This window comes from Peromyscus eremicus, chromosome 4 (genome assembly GCF_949786415.1).
Source record: "Peromyscus eremicus chromosome 4, PerEre_H2_v1, whole genome shotgun sequence".
In the NCBI taxonomy this organism is placed as follows: Eukaryota; Metazoa; Chordata; class Mammalia; order Rodentia; family Cricetidae; genus Peromyscus; species Peromyscus eremicus.
In genome coordinates this window covers 144,596,419-144,612,515 of record NC_081419.1, presented here as the reverse complement: position 1 = coordinate 144,612,515, position 16,097 = coordinate 144,596,419, and the positions used below count along the sequence as shown (strand labels likewise).

Below are 16,097 nucleotides of genomic sequence, written 5' to 3'. Positions count from 1 at the left end.
CTACGGGTTGCTGTCTGGAACATATTATTTCTCACTTTCTGCTACCCGGGTGGAGGGATGCAGCACACTGCATTTGGCAGGTCACAGAAACAGGTCAAGAATGGATACATGGCTGAGAAGATGAGGCAGTCAATAGCGTGTTTGCTGCACCAGCATGAGGACTGAGTCCACAGCATCCATGCATGCAGGAAGGCAGGCTCAGCACCACACTCTTGTAAACACAGGCAGGAGGGCTCCAGGGCTCACTTGGCCTGTCGAGCTCAGTCAGAGAAGTCCCAGATTCAGTGAGAGACTGTCTCAAAAAAAAAGGAAAGATTATGAAGACCATCTGATATTCATCATTGCTTCCCACTTCCTCCCCCTTCTCTCTCTCTCCTTCTCTCTCTCTCTCTCTCTCTCTCTCTCTCTCTCTCTCTCTCTCTCACACACACACACACACACACACACACACACACACACACGAATACAGACTAGCCTTAAGAAATCCTGCAGTAAAGGATGAAACAGGGTTGTTCTTCCTGGATAGACCTTATCTATATGCCTGTGCTGCAGTGAATTTGCCACTGCTGGGAGAGAACCAAGGATGGGTAGGCAGCAGGTCTCTCTGGTACACTACATGGATGCTAAGTATCACATCTCAGTACTACCAGGGAAATCAACAAGAGCTGAGGTTATTCTGGGGATAGCATGGCTGTCCTGAGGCCAGCATGAACCTTAACCTCAGCTCTGCATTCTAAAATGAACCTCTTAGCACCCAACAAGCTGTATCCAGTATGGTGAGTAGCCTGCATTATGGAACTGTGGACACTTCTTCAGGCTTTGCATTGGTAATTTCTGGAAATGAGAGAGTGAAAAAGTAATGTTGTATCTACATTAGAACAAGTTAGGAATAGAACTATTAGCCAATGTTCTCTCACACGTCACCCTCACTTCCTAAAGTCTGGAGAACTTAACCCCCACCTTTCTAGTGAGGGCCAGATGCTCCACTCACTAAACCTTAAGATCTATTACTCACAGTCATGACATGTTCTGAAGACCATTTTGTTCAAGACCCTCTAATGGTCTTGGTTTGTCCTTTATATGGTCAACCCTTCTGCAACTCCCCCTGGGAAGCATGTAATAAGTTAGAATTCTCTGCCCAGCACATCATCTTATTTTCACACCTGAGCTCATTTTTTGGGTAAGGGGCTTCAAACATTGAAAAACATTCCAGACATCTCAGATTTGAGGATAGCTTCCCTCCAAATGAATATGCAGATTGTAAGCACCTGGCCTGGGCTGCCATTTCAGAGACATAATGAAGATAAATACTATTGGCACCTGAGCGTTGGACTCAACTGTGAGAACAAGCCGTGTGTGTGCAAGCCAGGCCCCAGAATGCACACCATGTAGGGTGTTTGTTTATGACGTGACTCGGCCTACTCACAGCGAGGTCCTATGAGAAGGAAGTGCCCAGTGCAGTTGGTATCGGCAGTCCTAAACAGTAGAATAAAATAAATGGAGTCCTGGAGCTTCTGCATAATGTATGTATGCTGGAGAGAAAACTCAACCATTAAACCGCAGCCTCTCCGAACATGATGTCACAAGTCAAATCCCATTAAAGGAAATGGAAGATGAATGTTTGCTCCAGGCAGCTGGAAGGAGTCAAAAAGAAAATACATTATAAATCTTCCCACTGCGTGCCTAAATTGTAAAAGATGACTTTCAACATCACCCAGACTCCTTCCAATGAGTAACTTCTCCCAACAAAGACATTCCAAGCAGTTGGTAAATATAAAATATGGATGATCTGATTAGCAGAGGGAGGCGAGTACATAGGACACTGTCTGTTCCCACATCTGCACTCTGGCTGAGCCTTCAGGGGGATGAGACTCCAAGTATGACCACAGTCTCAGAACTGCTAAGGCCAAGTGGACAGAGAGAGAACTCAGAGGAGAAAGTCACATGAGCAGCCCTGGCAAGTGCTTCCTTTGCTTTAGGAGTGGGGGGTCCCTGTGTTGTTCCTTGGAGCCAGGTTTGATTATATGATACCAAAGGCTCTTTATTCAGGCTTCCTCTCTGAGTGTTGGTGTCACCGTGCATAACTCTAGTTAACAGTGTTGTACTGGACAGAGCTCTCTCATATTACACTTAAGAATGACACTGAGCCTGTCATCCAGGACAATCTCACCAACACACACAGGCACAAAGCACACATCCCCAGCAGCCAGTGTGTGCAGAGAAGCAGAGGTGCTGCATATGGCAGGAAGGACCACCAGACTCATGTAGAGAGGAGGAAAATCCTCTCTGTAATAGAACCAAGTATTCCAAATCAAAGTTACTGCATCATTTCAAAATGTTGCTAAATGTCTCTTGTATATTATACACACTGGCATCTGCATGCATCTGGCAGACAGACACAGCATATGTCTCTGCTCCCATGAGCTCACTACAATAATGTATTGCACAAAGCAGCTGAGGTAGATATTGAGGAAGCACAAAAGTAGTCCAGATGGAGAGCAGAAAAAAAAAAAAATGTCCACTCACCCTAGATACCACACCTGTGACAGACCAGAGAGATCAATCCACTCAAGTCTAGCCTAGTGAACCAGTGCTAGTATGTATTGCCTATGGGGGTATTGTGGATGAGGAGTTACCTACAGGATGGGGGGGGACTCAAAGATGGCAGCATCACTGAGAAAGCAATGGCAGCGTGAGTGACAGTTCACAGAAGCTGTATCCCTAGAGCTCTCTGCCCAACTTGCAGGCATCTGGACCAGTCAGAGAGTCGACTTTCCCCAATAATCATTACTTCTTGTATCATCTTTGGGAGAAGCCTTGTCAATCTTATAAGTTTGAGATACTTCTGAAGACTGGTAAGGTGGTTGGTTGGTTGGTTGGTTGGTTGGTTGGTTGGTTTCTTGAGCCTTGTAAATTCCATTTACTTCCTGGGCCTTCAGAGCTTCCTTACTAGAAGGAATGTTGCTATTTAGACTAAACAGCTAACACGGTGAGTGGATAAAGGAACCATAGAGAACATAAGTGTACAGAGATGATACCTGATGGGGCATGAGAAGGCTGTCGCAGACTTTACGCAGTGGTGATTGGCAGGCTCCCACATTGGAAGCCCATGAGAGAATGGCTGCTATATTGAACTGGGGAGATGCTGCACATTGCACAGAGGTTGCAATGGGGTGGGGTGCTGTAAGTAATGGTTCTACGATAACAAGACTGCCCTTGTGAATGGATATACAGGTAACCTTAATGTGGCGGGTAGCCATTCCAGCTTTGGTCTGGAAGTTCCAACACCCATTGAGGCTTCGGTAACTATCACGCCTACAAGGCAGAGCCAAGGGAGGGCCCTGAAGACCTGAGATCAGGACGCACCACACTCTTTTGTTCCTGGACCCTGGACGGTGGAGGTTGACCGAGCAAAGCTCCAGAGAACACCGCTGGACTGCAATACACCTTCCCCAGACCCTGCGACCTACCTATCCCTTCATTTGTAAGTTGCGCCACTAATAAACTTTCCTTTTAACTATGTGGAGTGGCCTTAATAATTTCACCAATACCTTAACACCTTATGGAAGGTGCAGTTCTGCATTACAGAGTCTCATGTCACACTGATTATGATGATCTTCTAGATGCCAGCATTCAAATTTTAGAATGACTATTACAAGTGGAGATCCTGAGGGACTGAATTTGGCAAATATCTTAAAGTTTAACCCAGTGAGTCCAGAAGTATCAGAAAAACAATAATATTAAAATATCAATCAGTTCTCAGGACAGACTTGCTCAGTGTATCGAATGAAGTGGCCAATTAGGCAACAAAACAGAAAACCCCAACTTTTGCAAATCATCTTTGTAATCAAGGTGAGGAAACTGCTCCGGGACCTCTGAAGGCAAAGGTGTTTCAAATCCTCTGCAGTTCTGGCCGCTCTGGGGTCATCATCTATGTTGAGGCTTATAGGCTGTTCAGAGGCACAGAGGGAAGGTGGGGTGACAAGAAGACTTCCCCATCAAACTGCAAACTCTTGTCATAGTAGGATCCAGACCACAACACATTTAGTAAAAGTAGCACGATTGCAGGGCAGGTACCACACAAGCTCATCCCAATAACAAACATTATTACCAAAGGTAAGGAAACCAATGCCCTTAGCTCCAAAGAGGCAGGGTAGCTTGCAGAGTATGCCAGGGAGGTTTAAGGAACTCCAGGACAAGATCCTAAGTTGCTTAGCATTCTTAACATTCTGACCATCATCAGTATGGCGCATACTGCCAAGCCCTATTGCCTGCTACATTGATGTCTTGGTCAATTGAATGTACAGATGGAGAGCCTGACTAAACACTCAGAACTGCAGATGGCCCATTAGGAGCAGACTAGCAATTCATGAAAGTTTGAGCCAACCAAACTGCCCAAAAACATTATCTCACAAGGAAAAAGTGTTATCAATAATGTGTCTAAGTTACCAATGTGATGAAGAAAATTCCCAAGCCACTATCAGACCCGTCTTTCTTCCCACCGCAGTGTACATAATTGCAGTCCGAGTTAGAACAAGAAAAGGAAAAAGGGTCACGACACTCACCTTCAGGGACAAATGGCAAACTGATGACTAACTGTGAGTCTGCAGTCAGCCAAAATTCTAATCACTTTTTAACAAAACATGTATACACAAATTAACACACACACACACACACACACACACACACACACACACACACACACACACATGAGAGAGAGAGAGAGAGAGAGAGAGAGAGAGAGAGAGAGAGAGAAGACAAAAGCAGCAGAGATCGTATTTTGCCACCCATACTTGTCAATAAAGTGGTTTACTTTAGTGTAGTGTAGTTGAATCTTTGTTTTCTATACAATACCCACTTTTACTGTCTTTTTTTTATGAGGAGTAGGTCCATTATTTCATAATCTGAGACACCTTTAATGTGATTCCTTTAGAAGCCCTTGCTAAACTCATCCACCAGAAAGCTTGAATATGGCTTTAGTATTTGAGTAGACCGTCAGCAACAGGCAATTTTAAATGCTGCATTTAGGCATCCATGTTAATACTGACACCATAATGCAGGGGACTTACCTGATACAGCCCACCCGTTATAGAGCCACTATTAACAGCTGGCCATTAGCAAAGAAATCACAACCCTGTATATAATAATTACTATTATTTAGCCAACTTATTTCAATAGTATAGGCTGAGAATGTTTGCCAACTGTTTTATTAAAATCTCCAACCATGTCCATGTCAGCCATCTGCTTTAATAATAGGACCTGCCACTTTTTAAAAAGTTTGATATTTATTTTTGTTAACTTGAGAGTAATGAACTCTTAGTGTACATGCCTATTTAATAATGTGTTCCAATATTTCCACTGGTTGATCTCCAACATTCTGCTCTATGTTTCCCAGAAGTGACAATTTACCATTTTTTAAAGAAAAAATGTTACAAATTTGTCTCCAAATCTGATCCTTCACTCGGCCAGCACCATCTGTTGTGGATTGATCGTTCCTTTACCATATCTCCATGTTGCTCTGTATTTAGTAGAAAGGATGGTATCAGTCCATTAACAATAATTAAATGGACTCTGAATTTTAGGGTCATCAAACTGTGGCCCATAGACCAAATTTGACCAATGACATGTTTCTATAGGATCAATAACAAATTATATGTTGATATGTTTAAATGTTTAAAAAGAATACTTGAAGTGCAAAACCATTGTGTGATATGAAGACTGCAATGCAGCTTGATTTTCAGCATCTCTGCATTCCATTCTGCTGGGACAAAGCTAAACTAGGTCATTTATCGATGGCCTGAATGTGCCTTACGCTGCTGCAGCAAACTGAATCATGCAGGAGAAACCACGAGGCTTCCAAAGCCAATATATCCACACTCCAGGACATTACAGGAAGTTTGCCACCTTTCCATACCCTACCCACTATTTTAACTTTGCAGATATATCTTGAATTTTCCCATTATATAAATCTTTGTTAGGCTTCTGTTGCTGAGATAAAACACTGGCCAATAAGGGTTGCATATCCTGATACACTCGAGCATCCAGAGAAGCCAAGGCGGGAACTTAAACAGGACTGGAACCTGGAGACAGAACCTGAGCAGAGGCCATGGAGGAATACACGGACTGGCGTACCATGTGGCTTGCGCAGTCTGCTCTCTTATACCGCCCCGGACTGCCTGCCCAGAGGTGGGACCACCCACAGTGGGTTGAGCCCTCCCACGTCTGTCGCCAGTCCCAATTTCCCAGTCATGTCCACAAGCCAACCTGATGGAGGCAATTCCTCAGTTGAGGTTCGCTCTTCCCAGGTGACCCTAGTGTGTGTAAGGTTGACAAGTACTAATGAGCACAAAAGGTGTGTGCCTGTGGTTCCAGTTTAAAATGAGATTTTTCTTTAAAGAGGGCAGATAGAAAATGAAAATTGAAGGGCTGTGTGACCCGTAGCCTCTTGCCATGTCCTGCGTTCACATTTCACTTCCTTACAAATCATGGTTTTCACAAATTAATTTATTTTTATTCTACGTGGATGTGGATGTCTCTGTATCACATGTGCACAGTGTCTGTGAAGGCCTGAAGAGGGCGCTGGATGCCCTAGAGCTGGAGTTCCAGAGGTCGCCATGTGGGTGCTGGGAGCTTAACAGGTCCTCTTCAAGAGCAATCAGTGCACTTAACCATGGAGCCATCTCTCCAGTGACACAATGCCAGATTAAAAATTCTTTCAGAGACTTTAAATGTATCTATATAATTTAGGGGCTGGGGAGGTGGCTCAGAAGGTGCAGCGATTATCATCTGAGAGGAGGGATCTGAGAAAAAGAGCTGAGTGGGGTAGTGCCACACGCTTGTAACCCCAGAGCTGCGGGGGAAGACAGGCAGACCCATGCAGCATCCTGATTGGACAACCTAGCCTCCTCGGGGAGTTCCATGACAGTGAGGGAGACCCTGTAGTAAAACCCAAGGAGTTTGGCATCTCAGAAACAATGTTGGAGGTTGACCTCTGACCTCCACATGCATGCATGTACACGCGTGCACGCGCACACACACACACACACACACACACACACACACACACACACACACTTTGTAGAGGCAACTATAAGGTGGATGTTTGAGTGACATCAGCCCTCTCTTTGCACACAGCTGACACTGTAACATGCACACTCTTATTTTTGCATACTCCACCTTGGACTTGCTCACTCTGGAGTCTGAGAAACACTCCTAGCTTATTTTCAGTCACAGAAGGAGAAATCTCTGGGTCTAAAACAAATTCTAGTACTTTCTCCCTAGAAAGGAATCAATGTCACCTACTGGAAGTTTCAAAGTTTCTGATTTACATGTCCATTTTGCTGAAGTTAGATATGCTGAGGTTTAGCAACAGAGGGAAAACGCCTGTTCATGCTGTGCTAGGTAGATGGTTGAAATTTAAAAATTAAATTTTAGGGATGGGAAAGGTAGTTTAGCAGTTAAGAGTACTTGCTGCTACCTTTCCACAGGACCAAATCCACAGGACAGTGGACAGCCTGTGTTCCCAGAGCAGTGACAAGTTTGTACGACTATAGAGAAGACTGAAGAATCCTTAGGCCAGAGGGAGCCGACACATGACAGCTGATGTGCACCCAAGAAAGCTTTATGAGCAGACGATCATGAGGGACGTGTTCAGTATTGTCCGTATAATTTTTAATTGTTTTGAAATTATAATATATTATATTATCTCCCTTTTCCCCTTACTTCCTCCAACCCTTCCAGTCCCTTCTACATAAGTCCCCCCCCCTTGCTCTCTGTCAAATTCATGGCCTCTCTTTCTTTAATTGTTAATACATATATACATGTATACCCATGGACATTCTAACACGGAAAGGAGAAAGCTCATGGGGACTCAGATGTAGACAGAACACTATGGGCAACTCAGGAATGCTAAGGGTAGGAGAAATGGTCTTCCCGAGGGGAGGGCCTCTCAACTGGTTCACCCAATACTGAATGGTCAGTTCAGATTGTCTCCATAAGCTGGTGACAGAGCATAGCTGGTGTGGTGTAAGGAGAAGTTGGCTGGAAATGGGGAGAAAGCTTCAGCAAATCTTCAGGGAGGCAAGGAGAAGCAGGAAACCAATTATACTGGCTGATGTGTAAAAACAGTCCCCGTTGCATTTCTCACTTGAACAGCGGCACAGGCAACTGATAACTGCTTAGAGATTGGGAAGAATTTTAATTTCCCTCAAATGTCTTCATGTGTCTTGTCTTCAGTAATTGGAATATTGAATGATTGATCATATTTATAAATTATTCTGTGATTGTGGAGCTTTCAGAAGTCATTTCGGGAGTGTATTGCCATTTGGGGGCTCATCGCAAATTATTAATGCATTATCACCACTCGGTGGTGGCCACTTCTTCCCCAAGCTCCAGCAAAACTCATATAAGCAACATGTACATATTCTCCCATTGAAGCCAAGAGACCCACAACATGGAAGAAAGCAGTATGAAAATGGAAGACGATTCAGAAAAAACAAATTCAAAATAATTCAGTTAATGTTTACCACTTGCCTTCTGGACCCAGATGGCTTTTCTGATATGGAAACTTATTAAAAAAAAAAACATAAATAAGCAGAACCATCTAGACACTGGGGCAATGAACTATATCTCAGGGGCCACTCTAGACCTGGTGAGTTGCACCACCAAAGTCTGATATTTGGAAACAGAATGCACACTATCTATTGCAGCCGATCTTCAATTATCTGCTCTAGTGAGAAAGATAATCACCTTTCGTGTTATATTCTAATTTATATCTTTACACTCTGTCCAGTTTGGCTGTGGGGAGCTCGGGGTGAGGGAAGAAAATCATCTGGAAGTAAGAAGAACAGAAATTTTAGAGGCAGCATCTGAAGCTTTTCTTCCCACTGTACAGGGTGGCTCTTGCTTGTGTCTACTGAGCCCCTTCGGCCTTGTCCTGGCTGTTACATTCACTTATCACTGTCCTTCCTTCCCCGACTCCCTGTCTCAGCAAATGTTTCTACTTCATTCTCTCTTTGCAATCCTCAATTCCTGGGACACTTCCAAGTTGGACCCCAGGCCATTTCCATCCCAAAAGCTTGCAATGTAGGAAATAATAGGTGAGAAAAGAGCAAAGGGGGCAACTTGGGTCAGTGAAAACACATTCCGCCATTGTTCCTTTACACAACACTTAGAGACACTGAGGATTTAAAGATGTGGATAAATGACCAAGAACTTGTGGGGAGAAGAAGTGCAATTGGAATGACAAGAGGAACCAGTTAATTATAACCAACTGGCAAATTATAACCAACTGGCAAACAGTGAGTGTGAGCAAGGGCTCACTGGTGGCTTGTCTGGGATAGTCATTACTTCCTGTGTCTTCCTGTTACCATTGGTTTCCATGTTCCTGACATCTTATTCAAGGAATTAAAATAAGCGCACTCAGGCTTTCAAAGTTGAAGGAAGCATTATTCAAAGAAGAGTGACAGTACCGGTCAGAAATGAATACATTGTCAGGAGTGACAGCAAACCACATAAGTGAAGTTACTCCAAGAGTCCAGTTATTGTTTGAGGCTTGCTTTTTATGCAGTTCAAAAGTCTGACCACTAAAGGGAGAAGCATGGAAAATGATCTCTTTTGATTGACAGGCTTATATTATGTAAGCCTTTGCTCATTGTACATGTCTCTTCCTATGATGCAATTGAGAATAATCATATACATACCCAGTTGTGCATAGGCATCAGATGGTAAATAAGGAATACTTCCTGTATGTTCACTCAGAAGACACAGTTCGCATTATTGTACACCTACCAAAAACAAGTCTAGCCAAGTTTAGCCCCTGCTCAGACATAACTGGAACACAGCTGAATAAAATCTATCTACATCTGAAGGTATGAACGAGAGGAGAAACATATTCCATTGTTTGGAGAGGGATATACTTGCAGCTGGGTGTAGGTGGAGGTCCTATGTTGCTAACACATTTTTAGGTACACTGTTCAGAGAAGCATGCTATGCATTATGCACGCAGGTGAGATCCTAAGAGCCCAAACCAAGTAGAGTCCCAGGTTGCTAAGCTATTCCTTACGCTTGCCTGCCTTCCTCCCTCAGCAGTGTCTGTATCCCATTTTCATTGTTACTACAAATGACCACAAAAAGACCACACACATTTATTATCCCACAGACTTGTAGTTCAGTGTTCTCACTGGGCTCAGCTGAGCTATCAGCCACCCTGGGCTCCTTTCTGGAAGCTCCATTAGGGAATCCACCAACTCCAACTCAGATTGCTGAAGAAATTCTTTCCTTTGTGGCCATGAGCTGAGGTCCCAGTTTCTTTGCTGCCCATTGGGTGGGAAACCATCTCAGTTTCTAGAAGCTGTCCTCATTCCTTAACTCACCCACCCACCCCCATCTTCTAGCCACTCAGTCAGTCTTGCTCTCAGTCTCTCAGATTTCTCCTTCTGCTTCCAGGCAGAAGAGAAAGCCCTACATTTAAAGGCTGACTTGATTGCGTCATGGAATTCACCATGACAATCCAAAATAATCTTTTATCTTAGAGTCAGCTCCTTAGCAACCTAATTGCATTTGCAAAGTCCTTTTAACCATTCCAATGGCTTCTCTGCATGAAAGCAGTGCTGGAGCTCATAGGGGTGCCCCACCTGCCACATCTGCTCAGTTCATAAGCATACATGAGGGCAGGCAAATTTCCAGATGATGAGGCAAAGGTACACAGTGAAAGGCAAAGATACCTTAGAGCAAATGGCACTAATCTTCACCTGAGTTACTTTTCAGTAAGTGTTAAGATGTGGTTCCTCATATGAGGAGAAATATGGAGGAAATGGGATAAAGAAGTCTAAAATGGCAGGTGTTCACCAACCCCTCACTCCAAGGGGGAGGCATTGACTAGACCAATCCATAAGAGGATCAGCAGCAAAAAGATAAGTGAGGGAAAAGGACGCTTCAAAATGCCATCAAGTGGCTATGAGGCAGCTCAAAGAAGCCAAAGCTGAGATACTGTCTGAGGGTTTCTATGGCTGTCATGAAACACCATAACAAAAGCAACTTGGAGAGGGAAGAGTTTATTTGGCTAACACTTCCACATTGTAGTCCATCACTGAAGGAAATCAGGACAGGAACTCAAGCAAGGCAGAAACCTGGAGGCAGAAGCTGGTGCAGAGGCCCATGGAGAGGTGCTGCTTGCTCTCCATGGCTTGCTCAGCCTGCTCTTATAGAACCCAGGACCACCAGCCCAGAGATAGAACCACCCACAATGGTCTGGGCCCTCTTCTATCAATCACTGATTAAGAAAATGACTTACAGCTGGATTTTACAGAGGCATTTTTCTCAATCAAGGCTCCCTCCTCTCTGATGACTCTAGCTTATATGAAGTTGACATAAAACTAGCCAGCATAGACACAGTTGTTTGTTTGTTTGGTTGGTTGGTTAGTTGGTTGATTGGTTGGTTTCAATTTCCAAATTATGTTTAAAATGATGAAAAAGAAAACTAAAGGAGAAAGAGAAGTGGGAGAGGGGAAGGGGAGAAGAGAGGGAGGGAAAGGAGAGAGGGAGGGAGAGAACAGAGGGAGGGAGAGGACAGAGGGAGGGAGAGGACAGAGGGAGGGAGAGGACAGAGGGAGGGAGAGGACAGAGGGAAGGAGAGGACAGAGGGAGAGAGAGGACAGAGGGAGGGAGAGGACAGAGGGAAGGAGAGGACAGAGAGAGAGAGAGGACAGAGGGAGGGAGAGGTGAGAGGGAGGGAGAGGAGAGAGGAAGGGAGGGACAATGAGGCATTGAAGGAAATTTCTTTTCTGTATAGATCCTGAATTAAATACTGACATGATTTGTCAGTGAAACTACTAAGAGACAGCATTTATGGAACATCCTTTCTGTGGCAGAACCATCATGTTCAACCCACAAACCTCACTGAAGTAATGCTGCCAGGTCACTGTGGTCATCACTATTACCAGGTAATAGCATAGAGTGCAGAGACAGCTGGGACACTTTTGTGAAATGGCAAGCTAGCCCAGGGAAGAAAGCATCACGACTCAGCAGCACAGCACATCATGACTCAGATCTGCTGGTCCAAAGAACTCCAGCTCTTTTTCTTCTCCAGAATACAGTCTCCACATTGCATATGGGCCCCTGGAGTTGTAAAGATGGCAGTAAGTGGCTGCAGAAAGGATGAGAGTAGCTACAGCCTCTTCAAGCAGAGAGAGCTTGGAAATGGGAACAGAAATCAACAAAGGGGGTGATTTTGTTTCTTATTTTCAAACATGAGGAAAATGTGGACCAGTCATGGGCCCTGAAAGCAAAGCCTGCATCCATACAGAATGGAAATCAGTGGCCAAACATTTGTATTCTGCATCCTCAGATACCATCCTCAGATGATAGTCTGCTGTGGGATGGTCTTTCTGTATGCTGTGAATATGTGTTGCTTCCGTTGGTTAATAAAGAAGCTGCTCTGGCCTATGGCAAGACAGGTTATAGCCAGGCAAGAAATCCAAGCAAAGATACAGGGAGAAGAGATGTGGACTCAGGAGAGACACCATCCAGCTGCCTAAGGAATAAGATGCCAGCAGACTGGTAAACACAAAGCCATGTGGAAAAACATAGATTAATAGATATTGGTTGAATTAAGTTTTAAGAGCTAGTTAATAAAAAGCCTGAGCCATAGGCCAAACAGTTTGTAATTAATATAAGCCTCTGTGTGTTTACTTGGGATGGAGTGGCTGCAGGACACAGGAAAACTTCAGGCTACACATCCCCAGCTGTAGTCTGGCTTTTCAAAGTTGGATTTGTTGAATGATTTTGAAACTGAGAGGGTAAAGTTGATAAATTCTGAACTAGAGAAACACAAACCAAATAACTGAGACTTGTTCTTGGTTTTAGAATAAACTTGGACAGTTCTAGAAACTTCCACAATACTTGTGGGCCAGTGATCTGTGGTGTGGAGGGAAGAGGCTGGTTTTCCTCCTGTCATACTTTTTGCAAGATCCTGGAAAAACAGAATGAATATATCTGCCCTGCCCCCAAGTATGTCTATATCTGAATCTCCCAGATTATGCAAATCCATCACATTGCATGGTGAAAGGGACTCTGCAGATGTGATCTTAAGATAACCTGCATGGGTTCACTGGCAAGTCAAGGCAGACTGAAGGTCAGAAAAAACTGTAAGTTTATTAAGGCTGATGGCTTTGAAGATAGAAGAAGTGGCCAAGAGCCAGGGAATACAGTGGCTTCAAGGACTTAGGAAAGGCAAGGGCTGTGAGTCTTCCCTAGAAGATCCAGAAAAACAATCCTGTGAGTGCCTGGCTTCTAGAAGATCTGGCTTCTAGAACTTAACAGAATACATCTGTGGTTTGATTAAGTCATTAAGTTTATGGTTTGTTTGTTTATTTTTATAATAGTAACAACAAACTAATACAGTATGTCATACCCAAATAGTTCCACAGCATCCTGTGCCAGCTACACAAGCTACCCACTTTAAGTGATTGCCCTATCAATATGGGGAGGGGGCATTTATCACCAGAACACCTCCACAATGAAGAAGAAATCAAAGGGAACACCGAGCCAAGCCTTGCCTCCTTCAGGTGTCTCTCTCTTTACAACTGAGATTCTAGTCAAGATTCGGGAATTGTCATCAAGAAAACAGAGATTACAGAACTTGGCCTCACTGATTGTACATCTGAAATGGTTTCTACATTTTTACTTCTTACTTGAACAAGCCAAGATAGGAACCAACGCAGGTCAAGTTGGATATGGACTTGTGCAAAAAGTAATTGGAACTAACATTTTTACTATGTATATGAGCACACCAGCCATGTGCACCAACTGCTCTCCAAACATTCACTATCTGCACCAAGCCTCAGGACCCACGTCAAGTGGACACCTGATATCTTAGCCAGGGACTTAAGTACAGAATATCAAAGCTAAAGAAGCCATTTTGCCTGCAGTTCTATTATGGTTTACAACATCTTCCTGGGCCTACCAGTGTTAAACATTATCCTCTCCATCTTGGGGACTCATAAGTTTTTGTCCCTGCCTCCAATTTATGATACTCTCCTAACAGAAATTACAGTGACAAGTTTCACTCCAGCTGTGGGAATCTTGCTTCCAGCGACAGCTGACAAAGAAGTTGGAACATGCTCACCAAGAAGTTTACTCTCTCCTGATGGCTCCATTGTGCTTTCATGTACACCAAGCTAAAATGCTAGAGAGCAATGCAATTCAGGTTCTACGAAACGGCACCTCACCCCTCGGCTCAGCTCTCTGATACTGTTTGTGTTATCCTATTAACCAAAGACAGACAGGTGCCAAAGTCATCTATGCCATGTTTATGTTGCTGTTTCTTCTTCTTTATGAAAACAGCTCTTAACTCTTGCTTTATATGAGGAAAAATGATAGATTTAAAATCCCAAACACTTCTGCAGTAAAAATACAAAGAGGCTGCAATTGAACTAAAGTAGAGGATAATACCATGAGCTTGAAGTTGCAAGTAAAAACATAGCACATGGCATTGTGAGTAAGGGACAGGGACATCCAATAACCAGAGAGTTGCCATCTCTGTTGACTGGACCAGCTCAAAGCTGTGATTCACTCTTCCTCAGATGGCAGCATTTCGTTTTGCCTTGATTCTCACTGACCATTCCATTCCACTTTGTGGTAACAAGAAAAGCTTTTGCAATTTAAAGGCAATGACATTCTCTTTTGATAGGACCTGGGAAGCTATCATTGGGCAAACCTGAGGGTTACTGACAGGTTCATTCTCAAAAGAAAAAACACACACACACACACACACACACACACACACACACACACACACAGGGAAGCCCAGATGCTGCAGCTGCCCACAATGGGCCACATCACCACGGGCTCCCCATATGCAAAGATAATTAAACCATAATTAAGTGCTCTGTCCCGAGTCAAGCAATGAATCATGCAATTTAAGTGGTCTTCTCTTGGGATTGGACAGTCACATGTCCTGGAAGGGAGAACTTCGGATTGGTTTTGTTTCACTGTGTAAACATGGAAATGAAATAATCCATTTGAGAAGCAAACTGGAGAAGCAGCAGGCCTGCTCTGCCTCCAACATGCTCTGAATGAAATTTGCATTGCACGTGTGCCTGCATAACTTGGAAAATAAAGGATGGAGGGAAAAGTTCCTGGAAAGATGGAGCAGAGAGTCCCTGGAGAGGTTCCAGTAGGAAGGGAGTGGTCCTCAGAATAAGCTCTTAATTCCTCAAAACATTACTCTGAAGGACTGTTATGACAAAGGATAAAGACGAGAGGTTTCTTTATAATTTTGTAAACTTTACTACATGGAAAGCCACTCAGACTATATCCTTTCTTTAACTCTCTCAACAGGAGAGCACAATCAATAATGGCAAAAAGCAGTTGCCATAAAGCACCAAGAGCCAAGTTCCCACTCAGGTGGTCTCCTCATGGTTCTGGTACTCTACATGGCAAGAGGAGCTTCCTCAGCTTTCAGCAGCTACAGAAGTGATCCCTTGAGCTACAATCTGGAAAACTGAACTTAATAGGAACTAGAAAAGCAGTGTTTAATGTGTGTTTAAAAAAAAAGTTAAGACCTTCTGAGCAAGAGAAGGACCTTCCAATATTAATGAATAAAAAAGTATTTCCAAATCCAGCTTTAAAAAAATATCACTTAAGACCAGTAAATTCTGGGGATCTGTCCTACAGGCTTAATGGCTGTGCTTAACAGTATTCTGGAGCAGCCTTTACATTTTCTAAGTAGATTGCATGTTAAGTATTCATTCGTTCCAAATCACAAAAGGAAGGAAGGAAAGGATGAGGACAGGGAGGGAGGGAGGAAAGAAGGAAGGAAAGAAAGGGAGAGGGAGGGAGAGGGACAGATGGACAGATGGACGAAGAGAAAGAGGGAGGGAGGGGTAGAGGAAGGAAAGAAGGGAGGGAGTAAGAAAAGAAGGAAGGAAGGGAGGGAGGAAGGGAGGAAGAGAAAAAGAACAACAATAATAAAGACCAGAGGAAACTTAGGGAGGTGTAGCTGGAGAATTTTTCTCCAGCTCCCGCCACCAAGTCCCACCAGTCCCAGAGCCCACTTATAAAATAAACACACAAACTCTTACATTATTTAAACTGCT

At 43.7% G+C, this 16,097-nt stretch overlaps 1 pseudogene; it reads right to left on the bottom strand.

Annotated features, from left to right (window-relative positions):
- Positions 1–15,300: 15,300 nt before the first annotated feature.
- Positions 15,301–15,496, bottom strand: LOC131910208 (small nucleolar RNA U3; annotated as a pseudogene).
- Between the last annotated feature and the right edge of the window lie 601 nt (positions 15,497–16,097).